This window comes from Camelus dromedarius, chromosome 12, assembly GCF_036321535.1.
Source record: "Camelus dromedarius isolate mCamDro1 chromosome 12, mCamDro1.pat, whole genome shotgun sequence".
Taxonomy (NCBI): Eukaryota; Metazoa; Chordata; class Mammalia; order Artiodactyla; family Camelidae; genus Camelus; species Camelus dromedarius.
This window is the reverse complement of record NC_087447.1, coordinates 67,106,556-67,126,355: the sequence shown is the minus strand read 5'-3', so window position 1 is coordinate 67,126,355 and position 19,800 is coordinate 67,106,556. Positions and strand designations below refer to the sequence as shown.

Here is a 19,800-nt window from a genome sequence, read left to right as displayed (position 1 = left end):
GAGAGTAAAAAGAAATGTTATAACCTTTCAGTACATTCTGATCAGGTTCTAGCTACAGTGGCTATTTAACTGTATATTCTCAAACTCAATTTATGCTCTGTTGGAGATCTGAGCTTCCTTGGCAGATGCGGGGTCTGTTTGGCAGGAGAATAAAAGATATGGTTGTAATCTTCTAGCATTTATCCTCAGATGATAGCCTCACTGAACTCCATATTTTCAAAACTGATTTATATAGCACTTTATTGGGGAAACTGGGATTTTTGCGTTCAATTTGGGGAACTAGTCATGGAGAGAGACATAGGTAAATTCAGGCCAAATTAAGAATGACTATGTTTTGTGTTTGCTTGTTTATATCATTTTATTTCAGAAAATATTGACGCTTAGGTATTTTATATATAAGCTATAAGAAACATGATAAATTAAACTCAGGATACAAGCATTTTAAAACGAAAGGAAAGTAAGAAATAAACATACGAGGGATTTTGTACCACAACAATTGTATTACTTTTTAGTTAGATGAGCCTGGATGTGAATATCAGTGCCACCCTTAGAACCTGCACAAACCTGGAAGGGAAAGTGGCCAAAATTCTCTAAGCATTAGAGTCTATATCTACAAAACGGAGTTAATAATTCTTACCTGTAGTTTAGTGACTAGTAAGTAAGATAATACATGTAAAACACTCAGGATAGGAATTGTTTAGTCTACACAATGAAGTTCAAAAATTACTAGAGAAGGGAGGAAGTTGAAATGGGACTCTTTCTGTCTTGGTGTCAGAAGGAAAACCAAGATGGTAAAGAGATGGCACATATTGCATATTCCATAGTGAAGTGCTACTTCCCCTGTGCTGGATTTCAAACCGCTTTAGTCACCGTGAACTGAGCACATATCATCAGCCTTTCCAAGGTGCTGGTGAGGCCAAGAGAAAAGTTGGAGATCAGAAAGAGATAATAAACATGCTGTGAGTCTCTTCAATCTGTCTTCAAAGAAGGTAGAGGTTATTTTCTGCTCACATCAAGACTTTCAAGTGAGGCTTTGAAAAACCATGGGAGAGTCTAGTATGTGGCCACTGGAGCCTGTAGGTAAGTGTGGACTGTTCTGACTCATATCTGATAAAAAAAGGCATGGGTGCTAGAGGAAGGAGTCTATGACAGCAGAATATGGGGGCTAAGAGAGAGAAGTAATTTAATTCCCATTAAAATGGACCAAAGCACATATTTTCCACAGATCACATCAACTATTTTCATGCAGACCACCTGTAAAAATAAGGCTGCCTGGGGTTGTGTTTTAACACTCCAAAGAGATTTGCCAGGAGTAGTGAGTAGAACTAAGCTGATAGAGACTGGTGGTAAGACAGTACAAGTGTAGGATGTGAGAAATTGTAAGTGACCACCTGAAATAAATACATTTGTCTTTAGTAGGAGAACTGTAGATGAGAGATCTCAAGAAATTAGGAATTGAGGAGAGGTCTCTGAAGCACATTTAAAATCCCTCAAATTTATTCACACATAAAGACTCAGCATTACATGTATGTCAGGCACAGAAAACAGTAATAGCTCATGACATTACCACTAGCACACAATCTTTCCTAGACTTCACCTCTCTCCCTGCTCCCTACTTCAATCTTGGAGGAGACTGAGTCTGCTTAATGCATAAAAGAGCTGAAATGTACAACATGAAAAATTAGAGGAAAAATGTAAAAACATCCTTTTCCCCCTATTTACTGATTTTCTACCTGGAATAAATGCTTCCTGGAAAGGAAATGACTTTTAGCTGTTATACAATAGAAAATAATTCAGTTGCCTAAGTAAGACTGTTTGGTGTTGTTTAATCATTTAAGAAAATCACTGGCATCATTCCAGAAGGTTCTCATATACATTCTCAGTTATCACCTACCCTAATCCTCAGAGACATCACTGTTCTAGTTTTTTTCCCACCACAGGATTTGCCTGTTTGAGAACTTAATATACATAGGACTGCATGGTACATAACTCCTTTGAGTAAGGTTTCTTTCATGAAGCATAATGTTTTCGAGATTCATTCATACTATTACATGGTCCATAATTTATTCCTTCTTAGTGCTGAGTAGTATTCCTTTGTGTAAGTAATCTCAATTTGTTTATCCATTCACCTCTGATGGACACCAGGACTGTTTCTAGTTTTAGGCTATTATGGATAAAACTGCTGTCGATATTTCTTTTACATGTATTTCTGTGGATGTATGTTTCATTTGTTTGGGGTAAATACCTAGGAGTGGAATTGCTATGTCATAGGGTAGATCTATATTAGTTTTATAAGAAACTGCAAAAACTTTTTCCAAAGTGGTTGGACTTATTTGTCAGATTCATGTGTATGTGTGTGTGCCTTAATTTAGGCAATCAGGTGGGTATGTATGTGTATATATATTTTTTTAATATATTTTTATTGAAGTATAGTCAGTTTACAATGTTGTATCAAATCAAGTGTACAGAATAATATTTTGGTCATATAAGAACATACATATATTTTTCCATATTCTTTTTAACCATACGTTGCTACAAGATATTGAATATAGTTCCCTGTGCTATATAGTATAAATTTGCTGTTTATTTATTTTATATATAGTAGTTAGTATCTGCAAATCTTGAACTCCCAATTTATCCCTTCCCACTCTCTTCCCACTATTTTTTGTTCTTCTACACAGTAATTCTCAACAAGTGAAAAGCAAATGTTAGGAATATGAGATCACACTGATCATACAGTCTGAAATATATTACAGTTAAAAGCGTTTTATGATATCAAAAGATAAAACCATAATTATTGGTGGATGACGCATACCATCAAAATACACAAAGTAGATTTTAAATGGACGTCAACAATATAATTCATTTTTTGTACATCTGTTTATTCTTTCAACCTTCTATCTCTTTCATTTTAATTATGTATACATGCAGGCTCTGGGAACATTATGCCCATGCCTAAAACTAAAAGAAAATGAAAAAAGTTTGTTCATGTTAGGATAGCCTCTTTCCAAAATCTAAGATATCAGATGTAGGAAGTTAATAGATTATTCCAGAGTGCTAGTGCCTGGAATCAAGATATATATTTGCCTCACTACACACTTAGCCATCTATCTGTTCCATGATTCGTTCATCTACCTTATATGCCACCATATCCTGTTCCGAAACAAAGTTACTACAAATTTTCTAGTTAATTTTATATAATCCCTTTAAAAGCTCACTCCACAAGGAAGCAAACTTCCCCTTCCTCAGCATCTCCAGATGGTCCCAACCAGACCTGCTGCCACTCCAAGTGTTCAATACCCCCAAATGATCCATTACACCATGGTGTATCTGAAATAAATAAAGGTTAAAAGATCATAAAAACAAGACCATATGCCTGACCATGTTTGTGCACCTTGGCAGTGGGAATGTAGGGACTGAGTCAGATTATAGCCAGCTTGCCAAGAAACTGGATCAAAACTAGGAAAAAAAAAATAATCTGTCATATGGGCCAGGGAGCCAAATGATAACCACCTTAATGGTGGTGGCGAGAAGAGCAGCCAATATCCCCATATCTCTGTCATATAATTCCCCTGTCTGCCAGAAAAATAAGAAGTCTACAGCTGAACTAGAAAGGAGTATTAAAAGATTTAGGTTTCTCATGAGCATACACATGAAATTCCCTTAGGAGAGTCTCCCGTTGTTCAAATCGCGGCTTTAGACTGTCTTCCCAGGTCTTCATGATCATCACCCCAAATTTAGGCCGCCCTAACCCCATTCACTTTTCTTTATAACACTTAACACTTTCTAATGACCACATAATTTATTTATTCATTTGTTTATTCAGTGAACTCAGCCACTAGAATATAAGTTTTGTGATGGCAGAAATTTTTGTTGCTTGTTTTGTCATTTGCTTTGCTCATTTGTGGCACATAGTGGTTCCTATATGCCCATGGGGTGCATGGATAAGTGAGTATGTGAACCTTACTTAGGCATCACTGGGGTCACATAAAAGGACAGAAATTTATATCAATGCTATGAACACTCTAGGAAGTCTTCCCAAGCTAAAAAATAATAATATGAAGAATGATACATGTTACATAAAAACTGTCAACCAGCAAATGTCAAACTTTCAATCAGCAGTATTAAAACTACATGCTCTCCTGCATTGAAAGTGATCGTGCTCTGCCCCTGCCCTGTCATTGACAGTGCAGGGAGAGGAATCGCTGAAAGATGTTTCCCCGTGTGTGGAGGGCCCAGTGGATCTTTCTGATACCTAGCTTCTTCCTCTTGCCAGCCCCTTCAGAGCTCCGGCCTTTGCTGGCTCCCCTTGTGATAAGGTGACTGGGCTAGCCCCTGGACCTGCAGGGGTTCACTTTATCTTTGAAGTCAGAGAACCTCTTGACAGAAACCACTCCATAATTTTATATGTGACCTCATGCTGGAATAAGTTCAGATGTGTCCTGTGGGAGGCAGAGACGCTGCACTGATGGCCTCACTTAGTAACTCTGAGGATGCAAAACGGTGCCCCTGAGAGGCACGTCTGGCTCCCAGATAACAGGTCAGTCTCAGATCCAGAAGGAAGTGCCAAGGCCATGAGTCAGTGACCCTCAGGATGACTTGGGATCTGGGATTGCTGGTATTTCCCCAGCAAAGATTCGCCTGTTGCTTATGAACACTCACTGGGCAGAGCATGCAGAAGGAGGTCCCCACCAGAAGCCTCCCCAGAGTCCCTCTCCATTGCCTGCTCACTGTTCACTCCACACAGGCATCAGAGGGAAAGTGCCGGGACTGGGCCTTGGGGTCCACTTCATCTGGTTCTGTCTTGACAGCAGTACCCTTGGAGGGCTGCGGGCAGGGAAGGCTGGCCCCGAGGCCCTCTGCCCACCTGGATGACTTCAATGACAGAGTTCTTCTATGGAGGTGGCAGCTGCTCACTGTTCCCCTCTCTGCCCAACCACCCAGTAAACCGTACACACTCACAAAAACAAACAAACAAAACAACAACAACAACAAAAATTACATGCTAGTAGGACAGTTGTCACTATGTTCCAGGCTTTGCAGTTTGAACCAGTCCCATGTCAAGGACTCTAACTTCTTCAGGAAAATGTTTTAACATGTTTTAGAAAGTTAGATTCATAGCAGTGATCCTTTTGTGAATTTATTTAAATTTAATTTGTTAGTAATCTAATGAATTATTTTTAAATAAAACAAGATTATTAACGATAATTCAAATATATATATAAATATAAAAACAAATATTTCTCAACAAATTCTTCTGCCTTTGTTCAAACACTAAAACACAGAATTTTTGCCTACAATAAACTCTGCACCTTGACCTTATTATCCAAATAATCCACGTAAGTTATTCTCAATAGCAGAGGAATGTCCTTTTCAGTAAACATATTATAATGAGAAGAAATGATGGTGATGCGGTTTAGCAAGAGTTCCAATTACAGAAACAATCCCTACCTGCCTCAGATCCAAAAATAACTGTGGATTATCTTATGGCAGAATCGGAATTTATTTACAAGAAATTTCAAATTAACAAATACCAAATAACTGCTTACCCAGGTTATACAGCCTCTTAATTTCTTACTTCCCAAGTCACATAAAGTGCAAAATACATGGATCTCAGTTTAGACTTATGAGAAGGAGGCTTAATCTGCTCACCAATCCGTAAAAAATAACCTTGGTTCCATGCTTTTTCTTATTACATACAAAGCAAACAAATGAATTTTAATATAGCTATTATTTTCCATATATAGTTTTCTTTCAATTATACTGATTATTTTTGTTCCTGGTGGGGGAGGCACCTATCGTTGACTTCCACGCGCACCCCTTATTCTCTTTGTTTGGAAGTTTGCGACACTTCCATAGCTCTACGTCATTCCTGTACCTCTAAAGAGGACACCGTCTTCCTCCTGCTAGAGAAAAACAGACAGCGGGGATATTCTGAGACTACACCACCGGCCATGTGACAGGGCCATGTCAATAGTCTGAGACATAGCCTAGAGAATAACTAGAATTTTGATGGAACTTGAAACTCGGGAGTCAGGGTTACTTGAAAGAAAAAGGGATAATAAGCCAGAGATGTAGAAAACCTGGTAGGACATAATAAGCCCCTGTCTCATACATTTGATATAATGAATAAATGATATAATGCATATAAAGTGGTCAGCACAGTGCCTGGTTCATAGCAGTCACTTAGTGATCTTTAGCTATATTTCTGAAAAAGTATGATTTGAATTGTTGCATCCTTACTTCTTAAAGAATTTAACAAAAGCGAAATGGTGGAAGTTACGGCAATAAAACCTCTGCCTGAATATACACAACAATTTCTCAAAGCAAAGTGAAAGTGATAATATTGCTGCTTATTTTAAGAAATGCTGAAGTTTGGTGATATCGTAGAGAATCTTAAAGGGTCAAGTAAGTAGGTATCTTTGATAACATTTGTAAGTTTTTAAACTCAGAGATACTACGGTTCTAGGACATAAAATTCTATACGGTGTTAAGTATTCTCAGGACAGGTTTCCATTTTGAGGTGATTTTTAAAATATGATGCAAGTTTGATGATGATTAAGACATAAAATCAAACCATGTATGATTATACCAACAACCTCAAATGGGTCAATCTGTTTTACATTTATACTGTTTAGGGATGTTGTAGCCTCATAGCTTTCCTTAAGTTCTCCCAGATATACAATTACATTAGCATATTTCATTTTGTTCAGAAGACTTATTCCTGGAGAGTGTTCTTATTGATGCACTTCCAGGAGGAATCACTGGTCTTTTCATGAAAAATATAAAATCTAGAAGTCAGCACAGGCATGCATGCAAATCTAAAACAAAGAGACAAGGAAAAGTGGCATGTAATTTTAAAAGTGGGAGGGACTTTCCTATTAAAGAATCAAGAGAACTGTCATTTTAACTAGTATTTAAAGGATAGCAATAATCCAACTGATCCACATATATTACCTTTTACAATTCAAATAAATATCTTCTGATTCTGCAGTTAAGATGTTTCTGCCAAACATGTGCTCAAACTTTCTGATAAGGCTCTTTCTATGTAGGAAGACCAAGTAATAATTATTGCACGATACCTGGGTGTATTGATCTGTGGGCTCACTGACCTGTGAGAGGTGGCTGATTTACCTCTAAGAGGCAAGATCTGAATAGCCTTATGGCAGGAGGAGGGAGGCCAGGGCTGCCAGGAGCTTAATGAGCTTCTCTGAGAGTTAGGAAGACACATCCATCTAGAAGAAGATATAGTTCTAATTTATTTGGCAAGTGGCGCATGGATGGGATTTCAGGCTCAAATTTCCCCCTTGGTCATGAGCCTTGTGCAGTGAATAATCTGATCAACTGTATATGATGATTCTGGAAGGGTGGGACAAACCATCAATTTGCATGACAAGAAAGAGGAGAAGGAAAGAAGGAAGGGAGGAAAGAAAGAGGGCAGGGAGGAAGGAAATGTACAATAAGCACCAAATCTGTTTTCTCTCATCACTCTAAAACAGATATTTTCCTAAAATTAAGATGATCTTTATCTGGGGACTCTATTAAGAAATACTGCACACCTTTCTTAAAAATAAGTAAACAAAAACTTCTCTATGTGGTGGGAATGGGACTATTCTAAAGCTTTAAACTGTCTCAAAAATTAGCTGGGTACCCAGACAGGGGCCATAGTGGAAAAAGCTCCATCAGCAGTAGACACGATCCAGCCACACTACTTTTTTAGAAATGCTTCTTTTTGTTAGAGAATGGCAGTGGTAGCAACTGCTGTTCTTTCCATTGCTACTGCATCCTTGTCCCCATCTAGCTCCTCAGTCACAAATGTACCACGCCCTCATGGTGCTCACCTCCTTACTGAAGCTGTGACTATTGGCAACAGGGAAAATTATGAGAGCTAACACAGCTTGACCATATCAGTGGAGAACTCAGCAGCCTTCTCTCCTGGGCCTGTGAAGTAGTCACAACCTATGTGAGTGGAAATGACAAGGGCCAACAGGCTCAAGGAGATCAAGGCCTCCTTGGCACAGCACAGGCTGAGTGAGTGTGTTTTCAGTACCATGTAGACATTTTGGAAAATAAACTAGTTCACTATTTTTGCATTACATCCTTAAAATTAATTCAACTTCCTTTCTGTTTGATTTAGCAGAATTATTGCCCTGGCTTTTAGTACTTCTGTGGCAAGCTAATAGGCTATATTTAATATAGAAAGTCAATATTTAAAGGCAATCTTCACATGAGTAAGACATAATATCAAGGAAAAAGTCAAATCCAGAATTATTTCTATGCTATCACTAGAGCTCTGTGAAATTATTTTTGCCTATGGATAAGAACTAAAGGAAAGCACAAAACTTAAAATGTATTACGTTACTGTGGAATGAATGTGCATAAACAATTTTTCATCTTTATTTTGTTCCTTAAGTATTTTTAAAAATGCACTACTATATGTAATTAATCTCTAATGTATCTTTTGTTTTGAAAGTTTTGATTTAAATACTTGAGGTTTTATATTCAGTTACCATTACCTTTGGCAACAATACAATAAATTTTTAATATTTCTATATCCAAGAGGCTGTGAGAAAGTATACCAAAAGGAAAATCTATTTTATAGTTATTCTGGAGAGAATTAAATAATAATTGACATATGCATTGCAGCAAATATATATAATGTAAAATGGTAATTTACATATGCATAGCAGCAAATGTATACAATTTACATTGAATAAAATCAGCTTTGAAAGTTTTTTTCCAAGTATATTATTCTTATTTATACCTTACGCAATAGAAAGGCACAGGCTTTAATACGCTTAGACATAAAATCAACTCCTAAATTTTTCACATTTTGGTTGTGTAACTTTGTACACATTTCTTCTCTTAGCCTCAAATTTCTTATTTGTAAAATTGGAGTAATAGCACCTTCATCTCTAGGTTGCTTAAAGGTTTAAGAACTGAAAACAAAGGTTCAACCCACCACAAGAGTAAGGGTGTGAGCAATCATGAGTTCTGGCTTGGAAATACTTGTTACCTCTGAAATAACTCGGGTGGAGAGGTAAAGCTGGCAATGGGTAGTTCAGAGGAAAGGACTAAGGAAAAGACATCCTAAATGAGTAATTAGGTTCAGTTTATACCACAAAAAATATAACATACCATTAACAACAATGTAGAACTAATTAGAAAGAAAATATTGAGTGCAAATAATATCCCCACATTTTTTGACTTTCCATGTGATTCCTGGCCAATGCTTTATTTGAAATGTCAAATACTTATGTATGCATGGATGTATGCAAGTGATTTATCCCCATGCTTTGCAGGAGTCCTAAATTTCCATACCGAAGAATCCAATATTTGGAATTAATACATGATATAGAACAACGGGTCTGAGAGAAAGAATCCACATCTAAAGGTCTGACTATATCCCCTGCTACTTTCTGTTACTATGCATTTTTAACTTTCCTATTATGTCCAGAAATATCTTATCTTGTAAAGGCAGTGACTTAAATATACAATGATACTGAAGAACAAATGATTAGCTAGATTTAAAAGAAATTTTGATTCCATTTTTTATTTCTCCTTTAAACATATTTTCTTAATTTGTCCCATAGCTAGATATCCAGAGTCAATAATTTCACCACATATATGTGTATATCACGAAACACTGCATTTTTCATGTCAGTGTCTCTAGTAGATACTGAGCTCTACTTAAGGTATTTGATTTAAATTTTCTTATTACTCTATAAATATTTTATATTTGTTTCCCTTATCATTTGTTTTATCCCATTAAATGTATTCAGCTTCACTTTTATTTTTCAGAACAAAAGCTGAGCTGAAAACTTTCCTATCTATTTTTCAAAAGATTGATTTTTTAATGTAATAGAGATAAACATTAGTATGAAGACTCTTGGATGAAGATTCATAAAAAATTAAAGAACATTAAATATAATTTTTATTCAGGAGAGTTTTCTGAGAACCACTTTTTACACCTTTAACTAAGACCTGAAATAATTTGGGGATCAAAATGATTTTTTCCTACTGTTTTGATTAACAGAAGGTTGAAGTGGACGAAGTGAAAGGATATTTTTTTTCCCAAAATACATTTCTTTGAAGGTTTTTATACACTTTCCTTATATTATTTAAGAGCAAGGTACAGAATTATTATTGGAGAAAACCCTAGCTTAATCAAAGCTCTTAGAAAGCATGAGATGGCAAAGCTTCCTGGTGCTTCAGAGGCTCTACTGCAAGCTTACTTTGCTCTTTGAAACTGAGGAGTGAGTGTCCCAAGTATACTTAATTATAAAAGAATTATCTTTGATAAGTCTGCTAATAAATTCATCAGGAATTATCTATATATGAGAAATTCATTTACATGAAATTGCTGTTTTTGTAGGTCAAAATGTGACCTACAATCATTACGGCTTTTTCCATTTTAGGAATGTAAGATTATTAGAACATGCTACACGAGGTTTTTTTAACCTTTATACAGCTTTAATTTAGAGTTTGAAGTCATGAGATAGATAGATGGGTAGATATATAGATAGACAGAAGAAAGGAAGGAAGGAAGCAAGGAAGGAAGGATAGAAGGAATGAAGGAAGGAAAGAAGGAAGGACAGGAGGGAAAAAGAAAGAAAGAAAAAGAGATAGCAATAAGGCATAATAATATAAACTTCAGATTATCTTAAAGCCCTGTGGAAAGCTTCTTACTAAAATTTAAAACGAGCATTTGAATCTACTTAAAGTCACAAAGTCAAAGATTATTAATGTTGGAAAAGACCTTGGATATCACATCACTTTCCAAGTGCAAGATACAATGAAGCATTCGCTGACATCACATACTTATTAAAAATACCAGAATCTTTGTATCATACTGAGCTGAAACACCTTTCTTTCTGATTGCTAGAGTCCTATTCTTTGGAGCAAGGCATATTTGTACTAATTCCTCTTCCACATAACATTCCTTTTAAACAGCTGAGAACATACATATTGTCTCTAAGTCTCCTTTTCTCCAGACTACACATTACCAATTTCTTTCTCCATTTTCCAGGTGATAATGATTCATCATCCTCTGCTAACTTTTCACATAGCCACCTCCAGTTTGTTAATGCCTCTCTTCCAGATACGGTCTGACCAGACCAGAGCAGAGGGACACCAAAGCAGCCTTCATTCTGGACACTATTTTCTACTATCATTTTTAGTAGTCATTTCTCATTACTATTGAATTACAGCAATCCAACACTCCTTTTTTCATTTCATTTGTACTTTGTTTTTGTGTATCTCTTAGGTTTTTCTCTGCTAACAAATGGCCCTTATTGGAGCCATTTTCTACACAGATTCAGTAAAATTGATATCACAGCTTTAACAAAAATATAAAATTGTTTGGTTCTAATTTATTTTATCAAAATATTTATGATAGTCCTAAAATAAAAATAATAGTATAATGACTTATTTGAATTTCAACACTAAAATCTACCTGCTTCTTAAATGATATGAAAAGGACACAATTTGAAATTTCATAAAAATTAATTTTTAAAATGGTAACCCTAATTTGTTTTATATTATGGGTAAAAACTTCAGTTTTTAACTATTTATCATTATAACATTGATTCAAATCTTCTATCCCTCTTCCCCAAACACAGATGTCCCTGAACATAGTTGTAAGAAATAGTTTGTGAAGTTCTTCGTTAAATTACACTCACTAGGTAGTGATTATTTTTTATGTTTTTAAATTCTGTAAATTTTTTTTCATTAACAGCAAGTAGGAAGATTTTCTTCTGTTATTTAACATTATTTTTCAATGTCTTTCCTGATACTAATAAACTTTTTTTAAATATGGAAAATATTAGCATAACAAATAATTATCATCACTGGTTTATTTCAACAAATGTTAGCTAGGCTATTTGTTAAAGCAGGTTCAGGTGTTCTTGAACCAAATTTAAATGATCACTTCTATTATTTGTATAATTTATCACTGCAGTCTCCATTATTGTAGTGATTTCTTTTTGGATGCATATTGCACCAGGAATTTCCTTCCTCCTTTTGTCCTTTCACAGTAATTTTCATCAGTCATGTGATTCACTCAGTTTTTCTTGAATTTCACATGTAGGAGACTGAACTCAAGGTGTATTTCATGAGGGTCTCTGTGTCTGGAATTTTGTTTTGTCATATTTCAACAGACTGATTAATTGTCTTTAGGACAAAAAGGTTCTTGTGAGGCAAAATCTAATTTTTTAGCTTTTCCATCTTTTTTTTCATTTTTTATTGTTTGCAGATAAAATACTTCTCTCTTAAAAAGTGCAAAACATGTGATCTGTAGGTCATACCACATCCCACTAAATCCCACAGTCATCCAATAAAATACATATTCTGATTAGTATAATTTTAGTAGTGTGGAACCTGAGACTATGAGTTTGCTTCATAGAACAATGTTTTGAAGTAGCAGAATTGGGACTTATACTCATGATTTCTGATTTTAAATGTCATATCATCCAAAATTCCAGGCTGCCTCTTAAGTTTTAATTCATAAAAAATTAAGCTATAAAACTATAATATAGAAACAATAGCAAATGAGATTATAAATTTAAATTATTTAGATATGCATGCATTTCATCTGAAAATAAATTCTAGCTGTTTTATTTTGGAAACATTGTATTTTGTTTTGAAATTCTTATTTATATCTATTATAATCAATATTCAAGATTTTACTTATTATCAGCAGATTTTAATAAAAATTCTGGGAGTTAAATTATTTCTGTTAGCTATGAGTATTCATTATAGGAAGAAGTGTTTCACGTAGAAGCCTATCCTCCAGCTACAAGATGACACTCAATTCTTACTTCATCTACTGTTAGATTTTTATTAATTTACAAATGATTTAACATGCAAATACAATACTAAAGCCTCCTGTCAAATGCTTGGTAAGACAGCAGTTATTTAAATCACTCAATATGTTAGACATCTTTAGTGAATAATTGTTGAACCAGGCAGGTCAAATTAGGGGAGACTTAGAAAAAAAGCAGAAGTAAGCAGAAAAGTTTACTTAGAATATTGAAAATCTGGAGCCTGAAAATAAAATTTTTGAGAAAATAAGCACAGTTATGTATTGTAGTGAAAAATATGTTCAGTGTAGATTTACGTAATCAGGGTACCATAGCCTTTAACAATCACTTATTTACTTTCATTTAATTATGCATTTTATATAAGTATTACTAATATTATTAATATTAATAATTACTACATTAGATAATTAATAATTACTGCATTGCCCTCTTTGCTTTTTCCTCTTGTTTCCTCTCAAACACAATCGTATATGATATTCATTCCACCGTAACTACCACTGCACTGTAAAAGCTCTTGGCAAAATAACAATGAAATCAAAATAAATACAGATTCCATATTAAGTTCTTATCTTAGAAGATCTATAGCAGCTTTTTCATGGCTATTCACTTCCTCTTTCTTAAAAAGCTATCTTTACAAAGCATCTGAATCACCATTCTTCAGTTTTTCCTTCAATTTCTGTAGCTTCTCCTTCTCAGGTTCTTTTGCTAATTCTCCTCATTTCTGTAACCAATGTTTTAGTCCATATAATTACCACTTTCTCTAACTTCTTGTAGATTATTGACATGAAACACTATTGCAAACTCCCAATTTTATATCTAAGATCAATTCAACTTTCTTAAACTCCAAATTCGTATGTTCAACTACCTACTTTACATCTTCATTTGTATGTCAAACAGGCATCCCACACTTGTCTGAAAATGAACTCCTCAGTCTTCCAACCCCAAACCTGCCACCATCTCAGTCTTAGGAAGTAGAAATTCCATCTTTCTAGTTGCCCAGGCAACTGCCCCTTCTAGGTACCCAGGCACAAAGGACTGATAACATTCTTTACACTTTTTCATTTTCTTCCAGGTTATATCTTAACATTTTAAGCATCACCAATGCTTAAAATGTAAATTAAATAATGATCAGTTCAAAACCCTTCAACATCTGATTCCTATCTCATTGAGTGTTAAAGTAAAATTCCTCACAATATCTCATATTAACTTATTTGATTTCTGTCTACCAGCTCTCTGATTTTGTTTTTTCCAACTCTACCCCTCACTCATTCTCTTCCAGCATATTGACCTCCCAAGACACATCAAATATAATGCCTCAGGGCATTTGTGTCTGTTGGCCTTGCTGTCACTACAAAAGCCACATGGTGAGCACCATTACTTCCTTCATGTCGCACAGCAAAGGTCACCTCAGCAGAAAATTCTCCCATAATCTCCTCAAAACACAAACAAATAAACAAACAAAACCATCCAATCCCAACTCTTTCTAACCTTTTTAACTCTGGTGTATTTCTTCCAAAATACCCATCACTTCAAAATACTGTACATTTTTTATTTGTACATTCATTCAATGCCTCTTTCCATCACTTCAAAATACTGTAATTTTTTTATTTGTACATTCATTCAATGCCTCTTTCCAGAATAGGCAACTTCAAAAGAGCAGAATTTTTTTTTCAGATTTTATTCATGGATGTATTTTTAGATCATTCATAATTCAAAACACCATACATATCTGAATAAGTGAAATACTTAAAATTGATAAAACATTAACAAATATTACTGAAAATTGAGAAACAGAAAATATTATAATGCTTTTCATATATTATTTATATGATCCATCTCCTAACAAAAGTTGATGCAATTTACAAAAATATAAACAAGTAATGGGTAAATAAAATAAATGCATCTACAAATGAAGAAATAATAATAAAACAAAATAGAGGATATCATAAAATCCAACATTAGAGGTCATGTGGAGTAAATCTTGCAGCAATCAAATGAAAGGAAATACTGTAAGTGACATTACCTACAGAATCCATGAGGTTAAAATAATCAACCTCCCCCATCCTCACCAAACAATAACAATAGCAACAGAATTAAATTGAAAATAATGAAGTTATTCAGGAGGTGCACAATTGTTCTTGGTAGTAAGAAAAGAGACACATTCCCCATTCCACTCTAGCACAACCCCCTAACAGAATACTGTCAGACATGGAACATGACATTCCTAACTCATTCCTGAAAATTGACTGACTATGACTGATTCTTATTATGTCCCTCAATATAAATCAACAGTAAACACCAAACGGCAAGTCAGTGCAAGTAATTTTATGAAAGAAAAAAATAGCAACATTTAAATATACAGGTATCTGATCAGGCTCAAGGGAAAGATAAATTTTAGAATACTTAGTTCAAATATTTTCAAATAACTAAAGATATTTTACATGCAATATAGTAGACATTTTGTTGTGTTACATCTTTTGTGCTAATAACAGTGCAAAATTAACACTTACTTACAGCAATGCAAGTTGAAGGGACTATGCCCAAAAAGAACAGAAAAATATTTCATTACATCAATTTCATTCTCACAGACATAAGTTCATGGATTTAATTTAAACTATATCAATAACATGTCATACATTATTCTGAATTACGAATATTATAGTTAAGTAAGTATTCTAATTTTAATATAACAGTGGTTATTTAAATAGCAAAGAAAACAAAATTCAGCAGTTTTATTCTTTGTTTTCTTTAACTTTATTTTTATAGAACACAGAAATATTTATTGACACACTTTTGTTTTCTTAAAATATTTCTCATATATCTTTTTATCCTCTGAAAAGCCTCAAGTAGAAGAAAAAATAGGTACTTCTGAAAAAGTGTGACTTATTATTTTTAGTGTAATATTTACAAAGCAATTTATATTCTGTGTGTATATTATGCATTTCCAAAGTGTCTTCAAAGATTGTGCTTATCATTATTTCTCATGTGGCTAAATATTAGGGAAAAATTCAATGTACCGTCTTTTCTCAAAGCAAATTACAGAGAAAAATTATCAAAAACTTACAGTATGATTTCTTTCCAACTTCAAAAGGTATTAGCAAATCCTAAGTATCCTCATATCACTTTAAAATTATTCTTCTTAAAGACTAAGTTAAAATTACTTTCTGAGTCCACTTAAATTTTAAAGTGTACAAAACACAATTACTTGAATATTTAGTTAAAACTTAAGAAATTGTAATTCTTAGAAAAATCTGTACCTCTAAAAATACTTCCCCCTTACTACATCATTGTCATATGGCTCTTCCTTCCATGCCTATTGTTCATCTAAACAGTTTAGTTTTTATTCCTAATTATTTGATTTATAGTCATGTGTAAAATTGTGAAATAAATAGGAAAAATTGCCTTTCTTTCACAATATATAGGTCACAGCAATGGGAATATAAGACAAATTACAAAATAAATATTAGTTAAGATGTTCCACAACAGTTTCTATCCATACCTGCGTGAGGTCATGCCATTTAAGCAGCTCTGAGTGCACCATATAATTACACTCAGGTTCTTCATTCAAGATATGGGCAGATTGCAAAAAATTGAAACATTATTTTAAACAACTGATTTTGATCACTTTATATCTAATAGGTAATTTGATATTTTAGACTGAACTGTCCTTATGTTTGATATATTAGAAACAGTAACTTAGTGCATGTTTGTTGAGTTTATTAGTGTGTGCAGATATATCCCTCCAGTAAATTGAAGAAGAGAGTTAGTATAAAACAAGCTACCTTTAGCCCCAGACTAAGGTTAGGGCACAAAAGGGTCACACATTCTCTCAAGAAATTTTTGGTGTATTCAGCACATTTTCAGAGAATCTGACTATACTGTAATTGCACCTCAGCAGCAGATGCTGTTAATGTCTCAATTCATAACCCCTCGATTCACCTACAGCCACAGAAGACAGTTCTGTACTCAACTGACCTTTTTCCTCTTCAAAAGTTTACTACACTGCATCATTTCTCTAGCTCAAGGTTTTCTCTAGCACTCTGGAACCTTTTTCAGCCAAAGTAGGGCAGTTCACAATGGCCCCAGTATTTAACGTTCCCAAAGTCAACCTTCACCCAATTAGACCAATGGAGGGCACATTTAACCCAGTTTCTGTCTCTGGTGCAACAATTCTGAGTCACGTTCTAAGTGAAACCACAGAGGGAACTCGGAGCAGGATGAAGCTCCAACTACTTACATCTGCTAACCTACTCATTACTGTGCTTCTTCTGAACTTTTCTCTCTTCTGTGTCTTGCTCTCCCTACTCCCTCACTTGTGCTTCCTGGGATCAATGTCGTGGTAAACTATCAACACCAAAGTCCTATTAGCAGGGTATGCCTGGGGAACCCAAATTAAGACGATATCCAAAAACTTATCTGGAAATTTTATCCGAAACATACCTAGAAATTTTAGCACAGGCACCATACAGGTACAGGTAACACTACTCTAGAGAACTTGTGTTTTGGTACGTAGGATTAAAAGATAGAAGACTACAGTTTCCCAGATTGCATAGGTAGGAAACCCCCTCAACTACTTATTCCTTGATCTCTTACTGCTTTGATTTATCTCAGGGATATTAACAATCTTGAATTAGAAAGAAGATCTAATTGTTGTGAAGATCAATCATAGAATAGCTTCTGATACTTAGTAAGGGAATGATAAATTTTAGCTATGCTACTATTACAGGTTTTACTAATTTGGCCTAAGTAGTCATTGAAACAGCTCTGGTTTCATATTCAAATTCTAGTTTGAGTATGGTTTCCAAATGAAGTATTTCTTAGAAATGCAGCGACTATTATTGATTCACATATATCCATTTGTCTTTGCTAATATTTAGGCTGATGAATAGAAAGTCACCCAACACCTACTCAAGTCAGGATGCAGAAATAATTTCTATTAGAACTACATTTAATACTGAGTTAAAAAGAAAATAATCCTACTTATACAAATATTTAAATTCAAAGATAACATTGGCAAGACTAAATATGATAAAAAAAAAAAAGGCAGACACACAAATAACTTTCCAATCAAAATGAATTCCACACTGACACTTCATAATTCATTAGGTTGGAAGTATTGGCATTTTTTGTGTAATTTAGTGTTCTGTGTGCTGATCCTTAAATTTTAGGTCACCCTTTAGACTTTCGAACAAATTAAATAAATGTATATTGTTTTGCTATGATATCTGTCTCATCTGGCACTTTCAGTTTTCAATATTCTAGAGTTCTATTTATCTAAATGTTCTTAAGCTCCTTCTTCTGTTCTGTTTCCTTTCCTGTTTCTTAGCCATTATCTGAGTAATCATTGTGTGCCTCCAAGAGCCAGAACTGGGAAGCAGAGTTGAAGCAAGCACTGTTTGGGCCTAATGTAAGCATACAGAGTGTGAAAAAGTCTACTGTAGCCAGAAATGGCACTGAGAGCAGTCCAGGTCTGTGCCATGAACCTCGGTTTGGCTAGGTATTGGTTCTATACAGGTGCTTTTCACTTTCAGTTGGGACATGCTGACCCTTCTTCAAGCTACACAGATGATTTGTACTAAAAACATTCAAGCACATAATCATGATTATCTCTGAGTGCTTTAGAAGCAAAACAGCCAGTATCCAGAAGTTTTGGGTTAGTAGTTAAAGAACTTTAAAGATCTAGTAGGCTATCGAAATGAGTTTCCCAGAAGGTAAGAAACTGGTTTAAACAATAGATTGAAATATTTTTTCAAGTTTCCTTGAAAGAGAATACTCTAACAAATTTATGATGAAAGCTATGCAGTAGATAGGTGATGAAAAACAAATGCATTCAGTTCTTACATAACTTGTAATTGCCTTAATCAGTAATTATATGATTCTGCTGAAATTCCTTAGACCAGCCCGGTTTGATATAAATAAACAAGCCACAAATGTAAGCCACATACTTATTTTTAAAGGAAAAAGAAACAAGATAATAATATATTTTATTAACCTAATTTATCTAAAATACCATTTTAACATGTGATCAAAATAAAATCATTAATAAATGATTTTACTTTTTTTCATACTGAGTCTTGGACATCTGTGTTGTATATTATTTTCACAACACATTTCAGTTTAAACTAGCTACATCTCAAGGGCTGAATAGCCACATGTGGCTAGTTTTATTGGAGAGCAAAACCTTGACTCAGCTCAGTATTTTCTTTATAGTATTGTCTTGGATATTTGCTACTTTATGAATTCCTTCTAAGTCGCTTTGCATGTAGAACTCTTTACAGTTTCCTGCAGTCTCTTCTGGCTAAAACTATGAGGTTATCAACTATTTATTCATAGAATGGTCCTCTGTTTCTAGAGGTCCAGCTGTCTTATTGCATTATATTTTTAATCTGTTAGAATGGTAACAGAATTATAGTATTAGAATTATAATACCTCTTAGAATTGCTTTTAAAGATGCTTACATGGTTGTGAGTGAGAGTGAGAACTGGTAAGAGCAAAGGACATATCTTTTATCACTCAAGCTTGCCTATACTGATCTTTTTTCTTTGTTTATTCCCCAGCTCTTGATTGCATTCTCAATAGTACATACTTTCTAATAAAGACACACTACATCGATGTATGTGACATGTATGTGTGTGTGTACGTGTGTGTGTGTGCGTGTGTACTGAGAGTGAGAAAGAGAGAGCACAGAATTAATGAATTGATGATCACCGTATTTTTACTCATAACTTTGGAAGTAGAGCGTTTTTATCTGCTACCTAAACAGGTCGTCATGTGGACAATAATGTGACAATCTGTTATCATTAACTCTTTTGGACTGTTCTGAAGACACTAGAGAGGATTAAATGACCTGGAAAACTCAGTCTATGGAAAAGTCTATTGTACTCATCTCTGTTATTTCCACTGCTACGCATCACTGAAATCTTAGAAAAATATGATTTGCTATAGTGACATATAAACACAAAGGTCATTTTTTACCTTC

General features: G+C 34.4%; 1 protein-coding gene and 1 non-coding gene across 2 annotated transcripts in view; one reads left to right on the top strand and one right to left on the bottom strand.

Annotated features, from left to right (window-relative positions):
* Positions 1 to 19,800, bottom strand: part of CNTN5 (contactin 5) — a 1,016,453-nt gene that overhangs the window by 736,641 nt on the left and 260,012 nt on the right. The gene's annotated exons all lie outside the window — the stretch shown is intronic.
* LOC116155546 (small nucleolar RNA SNORA71) lies at positions 4,141 to 4,272 on the top strand. The gene has a single exon (XR_004139430.2). It is a non-coding gene; the product is annotated as a small nucleolar RNA SNORA71 (small nucleolar RNA).